General features: G+C 38.5%; 1 protein-coding gene across 3 annotated transcripts in view; it reads left to right on the top strand.

The window, feature by feature from the left end:
* The window catches only part of MOB2 (MOB kinase activator 2), a 152,928-nt gene that overhangs the window by 67,131 nt on the left and 71,752 nt on the right, over positions 1 to 14,045 (top strand). The window contains exon 2 of one of the 3 annotated variants that reach the window (XR_013540755.1): positions 4,405 to 4,477. The exons of the other annotated variants lie outside the window; for them this stretch is intronic. The gene's annotated coding sequence lies outside the window, so the exon portion shown is untranslated. The remainder of the gene's footprint in view (positions 1 to 4,404; positions 4,478 to 14,045) is intronic. 3 annotated transcript variants of the gene reach the window in all.

The following is a 14,045-nucleotide window of genomic DNA, read 5'->3' as shown; positions in this document are numbered from 1 at the left end:
GTAAGGAAATATAGATATCTCCATTATTTCCCTGCTGCAGTTAACATTAAAAATTATGAAAAATTGCTGGTGCCCAAAATTAAAATAAAAAATGTTCTTCTAGAATACAAAAAATGTTTTCCTGAACACATTACAGTTTCCACAGGAGTAATCTGTTTAGAGTGTGTCTATTCTGTTTCTGAATTTAGAATGAAGTATGCTTAAAAACTGTTGGAGTTTTCTTTTCTCTTTTTCTTTTTCCTTTTCCTTTCCTTTTTCCTTTTCTTTTCTAAACGCTTTACAATTTTTGTGTCCCTTAGCAATGACTCATGAGTTACATTGCCTTATTAGGCCCCTTCCAACTCAGTTCTTTTATGATTCTGTTGTTTCTTGCAGAAAACCAGGGTTAAGAGAAAGTTTGGCCATGGTTACACAGTGAGTTCAGGGCAGGTTAGGCCACATTGGTTCTTCTACATCAGGGAGTGACAAGATGTGTTGGTAGTTGAAAGGAGACTAAAAAGACTTAAGAGTTGCTGCTTTAATATAAGCAGTTCAGACTTGCCTGCCAGTTTTGTACGCATGTATGCAATCCCTATACTTTTTTAACTTCCAGAACAATTATGGAACAGAGAGTACTTTCTGAAGTTATAACCTCCTAGAACTTAACCTGAGACTTTGAATTTCAGGAGAGAGATTGAGATACAACTGGAGCCGATATAAAAGTCATATTCATTTAATTTTATGTTATATCTATGCTATACTTAGTATACATACATTTTGTATTGTGTTGGCTGATAAAAGCAGAAGCATGTTGAATCACAGGTTGTTTGAAGTGTGGGGAACACCGTATTTCATTTCAGCTTCTCATCATGACTTAATGCTCACCAATTTCAGGGTCTGCAAATTGCATAATCTTGGAAATTTTAAAATAATAAGTGGAGGTCTAGAGAATGGTCTATTTATGAAATTTAGATACCTTAAAATGATTTTTAGCATTTAGAATGTTTTTAATGTTGATTAATATTTAATTGTATTTTAAAATGTAATTTTGTAATATATTTTAAACTTATTATTTTGCAGTTTTAATTGTTGTAAGTCACCTTGGATCCCTTAGGGGACAAAGACATAATATTAAAAATATAATAAATACACTTTATTCAGGAGTTATAGCACATATAGATATTTGAAGAATTGTAATCATTCATTTTTGAAAGAAAGCTTTTGCTGTTATGTGGCACAGACTATTATGTGCAGAAACATATTTTAATTGCTGAGTTTTTTAGCCTCCTGAATACCAAATACAGTTTTACAGTAAGAAGTATTTCGAGTAGGTTGTTTAAATCTTTGCCTGTATCTTCCATTTTGATCTGAAGTTGTCATATCCATTTTCTTCTTTTAGTAAAGAATGTTTATATTAATACTAATGTTCTTAACTTCTGTGCATAGCAAATATAATCAGAGGGGTTAATGTTTCACACATCAGCAGTGGACACAATATTCATAGACCTCTAGTCTGTAAAGACAGTGAAGATAACAATTAGCAGTTGCAAATGGAACCAAGGCTTTGAATCCATGAATATGCACGACTAAAGAGCAGTTTAAATGGATAGAATCCAGTTGCCAATTTGTACTCCATAAGTGAATGGCAGAAGTTGGAGTGACAAATTGTTGTTAATTAACAAGATGCTGCTTGCATTCCTAGGCACAATCCAAAGTCAATTCTTTTTCCTTAAGTGTAGCATGCATCTAGATAGTCTTATATTACTATGGGCATTTGTATAAGGGACTGCTGGATAGCTTGGTGGCTTAGGTCCTGGCTGTAGAGCCAGAGTTTGGGAGTTCAATTCCCCATTCTGCTTCCTTGACAGGGGCTGGACTTGATGCAGTTCTAGGATGATGATTATCCCCCAAATTTGTTTTTGTCTCATGTCATCATTGAAAAAAAAAATGTGGATCAGACCATGCCAGTCCCATAACATTTTCTGTATTTTTTTGTTGATCTAGTCACAAACTCAGTTTAAATTTGCCTCTCTTTTGGTAAGATCCTCAGTGTCATCTTTAAAATCAAGTGCTCCAATTTCCATTTTGCTCTGAGGCTTTTGTTCTACAGTCATACATATGTATTGTCCCTCTCAAAATGTTTCTGGCATGCATACTTTTCCAAATAGTTCTCTAGCCTCTTTTAGTAGGATCATGTCCTGCTTACTGCATAGTTTTGCACCCCAATTTATGAATGTTGCCTAATTCCTACTGGCTTCCTTCTATAGATCATTTTAAAAGCAGAAGAAAAGCCTTGCTGGATCAGACAAAAACCTGTAGTCCCTTATCTGAACCAAATTATTGTCTGTGGGAAACATATAAACAGAATCAGAATGCAGTAGGATCCTTCTGTTTCATGTTTCCCACCACACAATTTTGAGGAGAATGCTTCCTCTGATGCCTGATATAGTGTATCCCATCATCTGAATTAGCTGTTGATGACTTGATCATACATGAAATTGGTAGTCTTATTCTCTAAGCTGTTCTGCAGCTTTTAATATTAAGCAGCAGTAGCTGTCTGGTTAAATTTTAATTCAAGTGGAGCCAATATCTTAATGCAGGGTCAGGTTCTTCCAGATAGTCACCAGTGCCTAGGAAATCCAAATCTTTCTGAAAACACCATCTCCTCTGTCCACTAAGGGCTTTTCTCACTTCCATCTCTAGTTGTGTATCGACTCTTTCCAAAAGTATCATGGTGACAGAATATGATAACTTGACTGGCCTACTGACTGCACTTGCTATAAAATGCCATTTTGAAAATTCAATACTGCCAGATTTTCCTGTGTTTAAGGTGCATGGCTCTAGTTTTAAGAAAAATATCTTGTTTCTAAGTTAAGCGGTTTATGTAAGAGAGAGATTCTCAATTAAATTTACCCATAATTTATGTTTATTTCATCACAGGTGGCCTCATACGAGGCATTATGTAACATTATGTAATGGAAAAGGTGCCAAAGAATATAGCTCTTCTTGTTTAGCTAAAGCTTTTAACTTGTCAGCAGAAAGACGGTTTGTCATTGCAAACTTTGTCCTCTGATATCCCATGTTAATAACTGGTTGCAGGGAGTTGCAGGGGTTGGGGAAGGATCCTGAGCAGCTTGATAGATGGTAGGAAAGCTGAGGAGAGGTAGCACAGGTTAAAAAAAAATCTGAACTCATCATCATCATAATGATGTGTTGTCAAATCAGTTCTGACTTATTGTGACCCTTTTCAGGGTTTTCCAGGTTGAGAATACTCTGAAATATTTTTCAAGCATAACAATCCTTTGGTTGTTGTGGGTTTTTCGGGCTCTTTGGCCGTGTTCTGAAAGTTGTTCTTCCTGACGTTTCGCCAGTCTCTGTGGCCGGCATCTTCAGAGGACAGCACTCTGTGCTCTGGTTTGATCCCTAGAGGAGTGTGGCTGTCCTCTGAAGATGCCGGCCACAGAGACTGGCGAAACGTCAGGAAGAACAACCTTCAGAACACGGCCAAAGAGCCCGAAAAACCCAGAACAACCATTAGATCCCGGCCGTGAAAGCCTTCGCGAATATATAACAATCCTTTGCATGTTTCTCTCAGAAGCAACTCCTGTTCAATTCAATGGGAATAATTTGGGGTACATACTGAATATAAAGGATTGCTTCTAAAATGACAAAAATTAAATGGTGTAAGCTACCCTTTGGGTAGTGTGAGCGGCATATAAGTTAAATAAATAAGTTAAATAAATAAATAAATAAATAAAACCTCAAAACACCTTCATTTTGAGGAATGTCTAGGACCTTTGGAACATTTTAATCTGAAAGTGAAGATGACTAAGGAGGGGATATAATAAAATAATTATGTACCATTGCATCAATTCTATACTTATGGTGATCCTTTCCAGTTTTTTTTTTGTTTTTTTGTTTTTTTTTGAGGTAGAGCACACTCAGAAGTGTTTCACTATTCCCTTCCTCTGGAGGCATCCTGGAACTGTGCAGCTTTCCCGAGGCCAGACAGGCTGGCTCTGCTAGCAGGAGACACATAGGGAATTGAACTTCCAACCCCTGGTTTTGCAATCAGGTACCAAAACCACTGAGATATCCAGCCAGCTACAGTGTTTCATATGTATTTGTGAAACCTGTGTCTTTTCACCTGGAAGACTGCCTCACTGCTCCAATTCCATTTTCTTCTAAGAATGGTATTGGAGAATGCAGAGAAAAACTATTGAAACGTTAGTTACTTTTTGCTAGTAGAAATCATTAAGCCAGTCACTCCATTCCTTTACTTGTTTGCAGCTACATCTTCAGATAGTACAGTATTTGTTTCTGCATATGCTGCATGTTAGAAGGATAAGTGAGCCCCATCTAGGTATGGTAAGGGCACTTCAGTTTACCAGAATTTTTTTACAGAGGTTTTTTAATGGTCTTTAGGAAAGCGCCTGTGCTTGGAAGGAAACTGAAAACATCAGGTCCTTTTTGATACTTGCCCCACTTCTAATGACAGGTAAATGTGGCTGAAACTTGCTTAGTTGGAATAACATGAATCAACATGCTTTGGTCCATTACAAAAAAGTGTACAACTATTGTACTTTATGAAATGCATATAATAAATTTTATGTCAGCTTCCACACAGGAAGAAAAGCTAGTAAATGGACCTTAGATGAGATATGAATGTGGGTGGGATTCTGAGAAATGCAGTGAAATCAAAACTTGTACATATTTGCATACCTAGTCTGCTATTTACTTTGCTTTCCAACAGAGATTTGAATATTTCCCCTGATTTTTGTCTTTGAAAAGTTCACAGCATTGATTGTTTTATCTTTTTGTTTTAAGATTTTTCAAGAGAAAGTAAGGTACAGCCATGCAAAACATCGTCTGATTTGTACAACTCATGACACTGCAGAATGTGAGCCATTGTGCAATATGGTGGAGGGGTAATACTTTACTGTGTGTGGTATTTCCTTGTTTGCAATCCTCTGATACAAAAGATAAGCTAGTCTATGAATGACATATGGTCAAGACAACAAAATGACTATTTATGCCTCTCTGTGATGCCTGTTAAGCATTAGAAATCTTGGGCCACTTTCATGAGGATTTTTTTTTCTGTTCTTACTGAACTCTTCACTTCGTCATTTGTCTAAGATTTGTAACCAGTTTATTATTATGAATGTCACCTAACATCATGGACAACAAACCACAAGTCCAATTTCCACCCATGGAATATACCACAGAAATGAAGGGTGCCTGGCTTTGCAGTGGTGCACAAACACTGATCCAAGGATGGCTCCTCATGGATCCACATGGTTTTAACATAAGATCTTCTCCAATCTACTGTCCAATCTGTGGACAGAGATTGTGCCTATGATTGAGATTGTTTTGCGGATGATGCTACATACAAATTATGGGGATCCATGAAAATCTGTTTCTCTGATCCATTTTTTTTGCCCAAAGAAAGCTCTTTGCTCCTTCAACCCTACATTGGACTGACTGCATCCTCCCCTTCCTCTCAGTTTCTACCATATGTTACTGTGAGAGCATACATTCAGTTATTTGCATACCTCAGGTTGACATTCATGGCAGGTAACTTATGTGTAACATAATTTGCAAAACACAAATTCAAGAGAGTTCCTTAATTAAATAGTCGCTGATCCTTTTCTTCCACACAATGATTCATAGGCATCCTTGTCTCAAGAGACTATGGCAATGTGCTCTGTATGGAGGACTTGGAACAGCGTCTAGCATTTTGATGCTGTACGCGAAGCTGGAGTGTCCTCTCCAGTGCACGAAGCCTGGGTAAAATAATGTGGAGGGTCGGCTTTTACCCAACCAGCAAATCTCCCCCTCTCCACGTCACTGAAATTAAACATCTTTAAAAGTGGGCAAAGCAAGCTAATAAAATATATGTATGCTTTTAGTTTTTGTGGATTTCTTATTTGTAATTTTCCTTGAAAAATTTTCAGTGGTTCTCCATTATGAATTGTAGCTAATCGGTATACAGTATTTCAATATACTGTAGCCCAGTTTTCATATTCAGCTATCTCATGTGAAGAGAATCCTCACAAGGTAAAGCAGAGAGTTATGTGCTCACTCTGAGGAAGTGCATACAGTATTAGCCCTACCTGCTCCATTATGTTCTTACTGTTGGCTTTACCACTCTCCACTCATGGAAGACTGAACAACCACAGGGGCTCCCTTGTATTTATGTAGGCTCCTCACCTGTTAGACTGCTGATTGTGCCAGATTCTGATTTTTTTAGTGGAGTCTACCTGCAGACAGAAGACAAATGCCTACTACAAATGCCTTCTGATGAAAGTGTGGCAGGGGTGGGACTAGTATACATATCTCCATTCCCCTCCTGCAGTTCTAATCATCCAGGAACTGTGCTCCTGAATACAGCTAACGTGTCTTACAGATATGGTGTGTATTTTCCATACATTTTATTTCAAACATGCAAGGAAGGCAAGGAGACAACAGTTCTTTCTTCCCTTCTCACATACAAACAACTGTTTGTGGGCATGGGGGATTAGGCTCTGAGCTGAGGTTTCTTCTTTGAACCAATTTCCTTCACCCTCCCCCTTAAACTTTAGGCAGTGTACTGGGCATCTACTTAAAAATGTGAATATGTGGATCAGTGCATAGAAAAGAATGGTAAGTTTTAATATTCTTACCTTATTCTAATATTGTACAGTTGTTTGAATACATAGTAGGTTCATATTTAATGGATGCTTCATATACCTTGTGTGGCCAGCAACAGAAAAAAATAGAGATGAGAGAAGACTAATAGAGGTCTGAAGTGGGAAGCTGCAGTCCCAGCTCTGGCTTCTTTTGTGTGTGATGGAGTGAATTTGCCACCTATGTAGCTGTAGAACTATCTGGTAGAAGTTGCCCCTGAATTGTGAAACTTTTGGACAGTATTCTGTGTTGGTTAATAAGCTAATATTTTGGAAACCAAATACGACAGTTGCATTCTTCAAGTCCCCTTCTATTTCGGATGTTTTAATTAATGTCTGTTAAGTTTTTTTTCCATAAGACCAGCAGTGGCCTGGGTTCTTTTGCCATTTGAGTTGGGAAGCAAAGAGTGTCCCCTGGCATTATCACTGTTATGTGCCCTGAACAATGCTGGAATGCTTGACAGCACCACTGGCAATCTACCAGTGACACTACCTTCAAAGAAAAAAAAAAAACAGCCCTCCCACCATTGGAGGTAGCAGCAGCTCTTCATACTTCCCCACATTCTACCACCAGCAAAGAAGGAAGAAGCAAATAGCATGGCATCTTTAAAAATATATATCTGGTTGGTTTTCCCCTCTATTTTTGAATTAATTCTGAAATATATAGAAGTACAAAAGGAAAAATACAGAAAAAGAGAAATATTCATCCAGGACAATTGACAGTCCATTTACATAGCTTATATACCCTTCTTATTTTAACATCTATACCAGTGGTTGGGGAACAGGGGTAAATTACCCCAAATGGGGTAAAAATGAAAATCCTGGGGGTAATGAGCAGAGCGCTACCCCCACCCCCCACCCCATGCAGCCAAACTTCAAACGAAGCCACCTCTCCCTCCTTCCTTGGTTGAGGCACTTATAAATCCTCTGTCCTTTTAGAGATCAGAAATAAGGATGTTTGATTGGTTACAGCTGTAGAACAGCCCGACCCAGTCAATCCGGCTTGTGAATGACTGCTTCCGCTGGAGGTGACTGCAAGCAGGAGGAGGGAAAGCTCCAGTTAAGGAGGGAAGGAAGGTGTGAGAGAGTGATGGGTGGCTTCATCAGCTTGTTTAAATATATGTAAAAAATTGAAGGGGGAGGGAGGGAGGGGGAGCGAGGGTGTTTGTATATGAGAAAGAGAGAGAGAGAAACTGACTCAAAACTTAAAAAAAGGATCAGGCAAGAAGGACGGAAGGCTTGAATTAAAGGGGGGAAAGGGTGGCTTCATCAAGCTTGTTTAAATGTAATGAGAGAAAATGGACATACTGAACTGAAGCAACTAATTGTTGAAAATTGAAGGAGGAGGGTTTTGTGTGTGTGTGTGTGTGAGAGAGAGAGAGAAAGACTTGACTCTTTAATAAAATCATGAAAAAGGAACCTTCTAAAATGTAATCTCCACTGCATTTAGCTCTGCAGTTTCTGCTGAGAACGGCAGAAGTCTGAAGTGTGTAGTAATCACGTTTCTCTATTTCTCATCCCCACAGCAGACAATAGTATCATAGTTTATTCCCGAAATGTGAATCCCAGTCTTTCTGCTCCTGGTCCTACTTTGACTGCAGCACCAAACAAAAGACTGTGGGTTTCTTTATTGAGTCAATCCATCTCATGTGCACTCTTCCTCTTTTCCTACTGCATTGCACTTTTTCCTGCATTGCTGCCTTTTCCAGTGAGCTTGTCTTCTTATGATTCCACTGTAGTACAGAACCCTTTGTTTGGTTATTTTAGCTTCTAGTGAAAGCTCACACTTAATTTGCTTTACTTACCTTTCTAACAAGTCATAATACAGGGGTGGGCAATTAATTTCTATAGGTGGGCCACATGAAAAATCTGAACTGTGGGGGCCAAACCAACTTTACTCAAAAATAAAATGAAACAGTGATATTATTATTGTTTTTATTTTAAACTTGTTAATCTTCACAAATACTAAAGAGGTTTTTGTGGTATGTTAAAGATAAGCAACTGATCAACTTTAGACAAAAAGCTATAAATGGTTTTGATGTTTAAAACTGCCCGTGGGCCGGACAGGAGCAACTCGCGGGCTGTATGTGGCCCTCGGGCCGGACTTTGCCCAGGTCTGTCATAATAGGTTTGTCATCGCTTTCCTCTCAAGAAGCAGATGTATTTTAATTTTGTATGTGCTGTGACTATCTGCAGTGATCATGGAGCCCAAGAAAGTAAAATCTGTCACTGCCTCCATATCTTCCCCTTCAATTTGCCAGGAGATGATGGGACCAGCGACCATGATCTTAATCGTTTTTTTATGTTGAGCTTCAGACCATTTTTTGCGCTCTCCTCTTTCACCCTCATTAAGAGGTTCTTTAATTCCTCTTCACTTTCTGCCATCAGAGTAGTATCATCTGCATATCTGAGGTTGTTGATATTTCTTCTGGCAATCTTAATTCCGGTTTGGGGTTCATCCAGTCCTGCCTTATCAGTTGTTCTATATCCAGTTCTAACTGTTGCTTCCTGTTCCATATATAGATTTCTCATGAGGTAGATATGATGGTCAGGCACTCCCGTTTCTTTAAGAACTTGCCATAGTTTGTTGTGGTCCACACAGTCAAAGGCTCTTGCATAGTCAATGAAGCAGAAGTAGATGTTTTTCTGGAACTCTTTGGCTTTCTCCATAATCCAGCGCATGTTAGCAATTTTGTCTCTAGTTCCTCTGCCCCTTCAAAATCCAGTTTGTACTTCTGGGAGTTCTCGGTCCACATACTGCTGAAGCCTACCTTGTAGGATTTTGATAAACTTGCTAGCATGTGAAAGGACTGCAATTGTACGGTAGTTGGAGTATTCTTTGGCACTGGTCTTCTTTGGGATTGAGATGTAGAGTAGTCCTCTGCAAGCTAGCAAAAATTTAATGCCACTTGCTAGGCATGTTGGACACCTTACTACTCCCTATACCACCCCATGGCTTGTTGTACAATGTGTTACAACAAAAATAGTGCACATCTTTATTAAATTTGGTGCATCCTGCTAGTTTGGTACATAGCCTGGCAGCCATTGATACTGATGATATATCCCGCTAGTTTGGTACACAGCCTGTGTAGATTCAATAATACAGTGGTGCCTCGCTTAACGAGCGCACCGTATAACGAAGAATCCGTATAGCGATCCCTTTTTGGGGATCGCTATACGGAGCTGCCCCAATCACCGCACTCGCTTTGCGACGATTGGGGCGTCCGGCGGCCATTTTGGAGCCGCCGAACAGCTGTTCGGCGGCTCCAAAATGGCCGCCGGACCAGCGAAAACATCGCTGGAGGGGTAAGTTTTGGCGCCTATTGGAACGCATTAAACTAAGTTTAATGCGTTCCAATAGGCTTTTCCTGCCCCGTACAGCGATGTTTTCGCATAGCGAAGGTTAATCCGGAACGGATTAACCTCGCTATGCGGGGCACCACTGTATTTTGAATTCAAATAATGAATTATTTCCTTCTTTTCAAATCAAGGGGGTAATGTCGGCGTATATAAATTGTTTTTGGGGGGAGTTAAAAGTAAAAAAAGTTCCCTTACCCCTGATCTCTACTATATATATTATTCTAAGCAGTGCCGTGTTTTAGTTTTTGTTAACATTTTAGAATGTCTGATTCTGAGGGGTTGTCTTGGAACCAAGGCTCAGTGTTAAGGGCATCCAGAGAAGTTGCCTGAAACGGTGTAGATTTTTCCTAGACATCCTTTCCACCATGAGGATCTCTCAGCACTAGGAAGAAAAAAACCAAGAGGATCCCTCCAAACCAGGCAGAGTTTTGTCAGGTGCCACAGTGTTTGCCTTTTCCTTCTCTGATGGCCATGTGCAGGAGACAACATTCCCTCTAAGCTGTGTGGCTGTTCAGCTGTGCAAGGTTGTATTGGTAACGCATACCCATAGTTAGTGTTGCCGCTCATTTTATTCAAGTTGTGGCCAGAACTTGCATGTGCAAGGCGGGGTTTCTGCTCAGTGCTGGTGGAAAACATTGGTGGAAGGTGTAAAGAGGTAGTAGTAGTAATGGAATGCCAGCTTTTACTTTCTGGAAGAACAATTCATAATGGATTCTGTTTGAATACCTGGCTATCGGGCCTTATAAGTGAGAGCAGACAAATTTTTAAACAAACTGGGAAATGGTTGAGAATCTCTTTCCTTTCACTATGGAGACTTTATATTTGGGCCTAGGTACAAGCATGGTCATCTTGCCTTTTAATTTTCTTTTGCCAACCTGTTCACTTAATGACAATCTGGCATTCAAACTCAAGCCCAAGGCTTCCACCAAAATTGAAGTTCAGTAGCAAAATGGAAATTGAATAGAATGAAATGCAAGTAATTCTGAGATTGCCAATACTAGAAATTTCAGATTTAGTGTTCTTTCTCCTAGTCTAACCTAAACTTCAAAATGATCTGTAGTTTTTAGGAAGCAGTTAAGTTCTTGGTTCCCTTTCCTTGTATATATTTGCATTTAAAAGCTTTTATTGTTCTTTAAAATGTGGAAGAAGGCTAAAAAAAGTGGTGTTATTTTCTATTGTTTTAGCATGACTCTAGTAATTTCAGGTTTAAAATGCAATCTATATATGGTACTCCCCTGTTTTAAAACTAGCCAGACCAACTTTTTAAATGTAAATTTGAACTTATTATTGAAAGCAAATATACCAAACCTGAAATCCATAGCAGTGAGTTTATTTAACATTACATCATGTGCTGGCTATTTATAATAGTTTGCCCTAAACAATGCTCTGGATGTCACCTTAGCTCCTAAGGATACTTGCTAATGACCATCCGCCCACCAATAATTAACACTCTTTTATACTGATTTCTGAACTGTTTTCAAATTGAAATAATGCTACTTTAGGGAGCCAATTTTATTTTCTTTATTATGGAAATAGACTTTTCTATCACATATACATGATGTCAAGTCTTCTGGTATTTGCATAAACAGTAGCCACTGCAAATAATTGCTATAGTATGTTGGCATGCCAACATGTGAATTGATGTTAATAGCACTTGTGTTCACAGGCTTCATGATAATTTTTTATCTTCAAAGCTAATTTATTGCACCATATAAGTTATAACCTGGTTTCGTGTGTGTGTGTGTGTGGTTCGTTGGCTCTTTCTGCATGAACCTCTGGGGTTTCTCTCTGGATTGGTCACTGCAACTGCAGTTGCTTGAGCCACAGTGGGCCCATTGCAGCACAAGTGATTCATTGGGCCTGATGGCAAGGATAATGGAAGTCCAGGTAGGAGGATGTTGTATTTGGTATCTTGCATTCTATTAGTTATGTTTTAGGTATTATGATCTAGATCAGCCATAAATCTCTTTCTAAAGGAAATTTTAGTTTATCTTTTATTTGATAATAAAAGATAAATAGTTTGTATGTTGAAAAAACATGACAGATGGTAGCCAACATATTATTTATCACTGTAACTATCAAAAGATAACTTAAGGAATCATTTCCAATTTATGGTGACCCTATGAATTCATGACCTCCGCAAGAACCTATCATGAGCAGTCCTGATCAGGTATTGCAGACTCCAGGACTTCCTTTATTGAATCAGTTCATCTCATGTTCCAGCCTTATATATTGTTGTTATCTTCAACTTTTCCAAGCATTATTGTCTTTTGAACAAAGACAGTGTTATCTTCTCAAAATATGACCCAACATACAATAACCTCATTTCATTGACTTTCATTTTTGACAGGTCAAATTTGATTTGATCTAAAACTCACTTGACTTTGACATGTCATTGGTACCCATTAGACTCTGAATATTTCCAATGAATTGATGTTTTTTGCTGTTATCTTTCTTTACTATTCAGATTTCACACTTATATATAATAAGTGGGAACACAATGCTGTGGATGGTCTTGGTCTCCAGAAGCACTGCATAGATTTTCTTCTGAAATTCTTTGGTACACACCCATAGCCAATATATTTTAGAGTATGTACTGCTTCTATCTTTTCTGAATTCTAAATTCTAAAGTATTGTTGTACTTGTCAGTGGTGGAGCATATGTGCTAAAGCATGTTGTAAAATCAGTTTGCATACCTTGCAAACCTTTTTTCCTTTTTTTAAAAAAAATTGTGTCAGGACAAAAAGTGGTTCTGAGTGGAGTTGGAAAAAAATGTTGACTGCCGTGGGTTCACATGCCATATTTATTTCTTCAGAAAATCTGTAACACCATGTGTAGTGCAAATGCAGCATCTAATTGGTGAGCATAGGCTCCCTTCAAGGTAATCTGCATTTGTTTTCAGCTAAATAGTACAAGCTGGTAGGAAATAGTTCCCAGTTTGTTTGTTTTTTAAATTTAGCAAAGTTCTCCTTGGTTGTCTTAGTAACAGACTGAAACAACCTCCTAGCAATGCAGCAAACTAAAAATTGTAAGGGAGAGTTCTGTTACACAATTTTGTCAGCTTCAGATAACCACACTGTAATGCTGTGACAAATTAAGTTCTCTATAAAACGCGCAACGAGTATTCTTCCCCCAACACACTTTTGAGCTGGTTGTTTTGAGGCAGGAAATGGAGAAAAGGTGAAAGTGTAGCCAAAAGCAGTTTTGTGGGTTGCAGACTGTAATTCTGGACTCAATTTTTAGCTCAGATGATGGCAGGAAGCTGAGTAGTGTCCAGAAACCAAAATGTTCCTCTGAAAAAAAAAATGTAAGAGTGCAGCTTCCATCTAGACTTGTACCCAGAGTGTGATTTTGTAGATTTCTTTTATAAGAAATACCACTATGATAAAGAATTTTTTTACAGAGTGGTTTCATAATCATACTTCAGTAGATGGAGAGCAAAATGAGTGCTCACATGCACTACCCACCTTTGCTTCCTTCCCCACTTCCATTTCATCCAAATTAGAGCACTTGTTTAATGTCACTAATCTTCAATCTGAAACAAGACTTCTGCTTTGTAGTGTAATATTAAGCTCATGCACCTTTATTGCATAAAAATTTGGGAATCTACAGTTTAGCAAACTGAAAGTTTTCAGTTGCAACAGAGAAGCAAAGGGAGGCTACTTCTTAATTTAACAAACTACTTGCTGTCTGCATGAAGGGCTAGATATATGACAAAATCATGGCATCTTTTACATGGCATTCAGTATATTTTGATCAGCTGATAGAGGGTACTACTATTTTGTGGCAGTTCATTCACATTGCTTTGCTTCAGTTTCTGTGTCTGTCTTGAGCCAAAAGGAGTGGGTGTCTTTCTTTATTTTTCTACTTTTTAAATTGTGCTATCAGATTTAGCACTGTATCACATAAATGGTTTTAGATATCTACAGATTCCTCACAGGAAAAATGGTGCACCAACTGTACATTCTTGTAAAGGTTACACCCCTTTCCCCAGATCTTTCTTCCAGAACAAAGCAAGAGAGACCAAATATAAATAGGACC

This window comes from Pogona vitticeps, chromosome 1 (genome assembly GCF_051106095.1).
Source record: "Pogona vitticeps strain Pit_001003342236 chromosome 1, PviZW2.1, whole genome shotgun sequence".
In the NCBI taxonomy this organism is placed as follows: Eukaryota; Metazoa; Chordata; class Lepidosauria; order Squamata; family Agamidae; genus Pogona; species Pogona vitticeps.
This window is presented reverse-complemented; position numbering and strand designations above follow the sequence as displayed.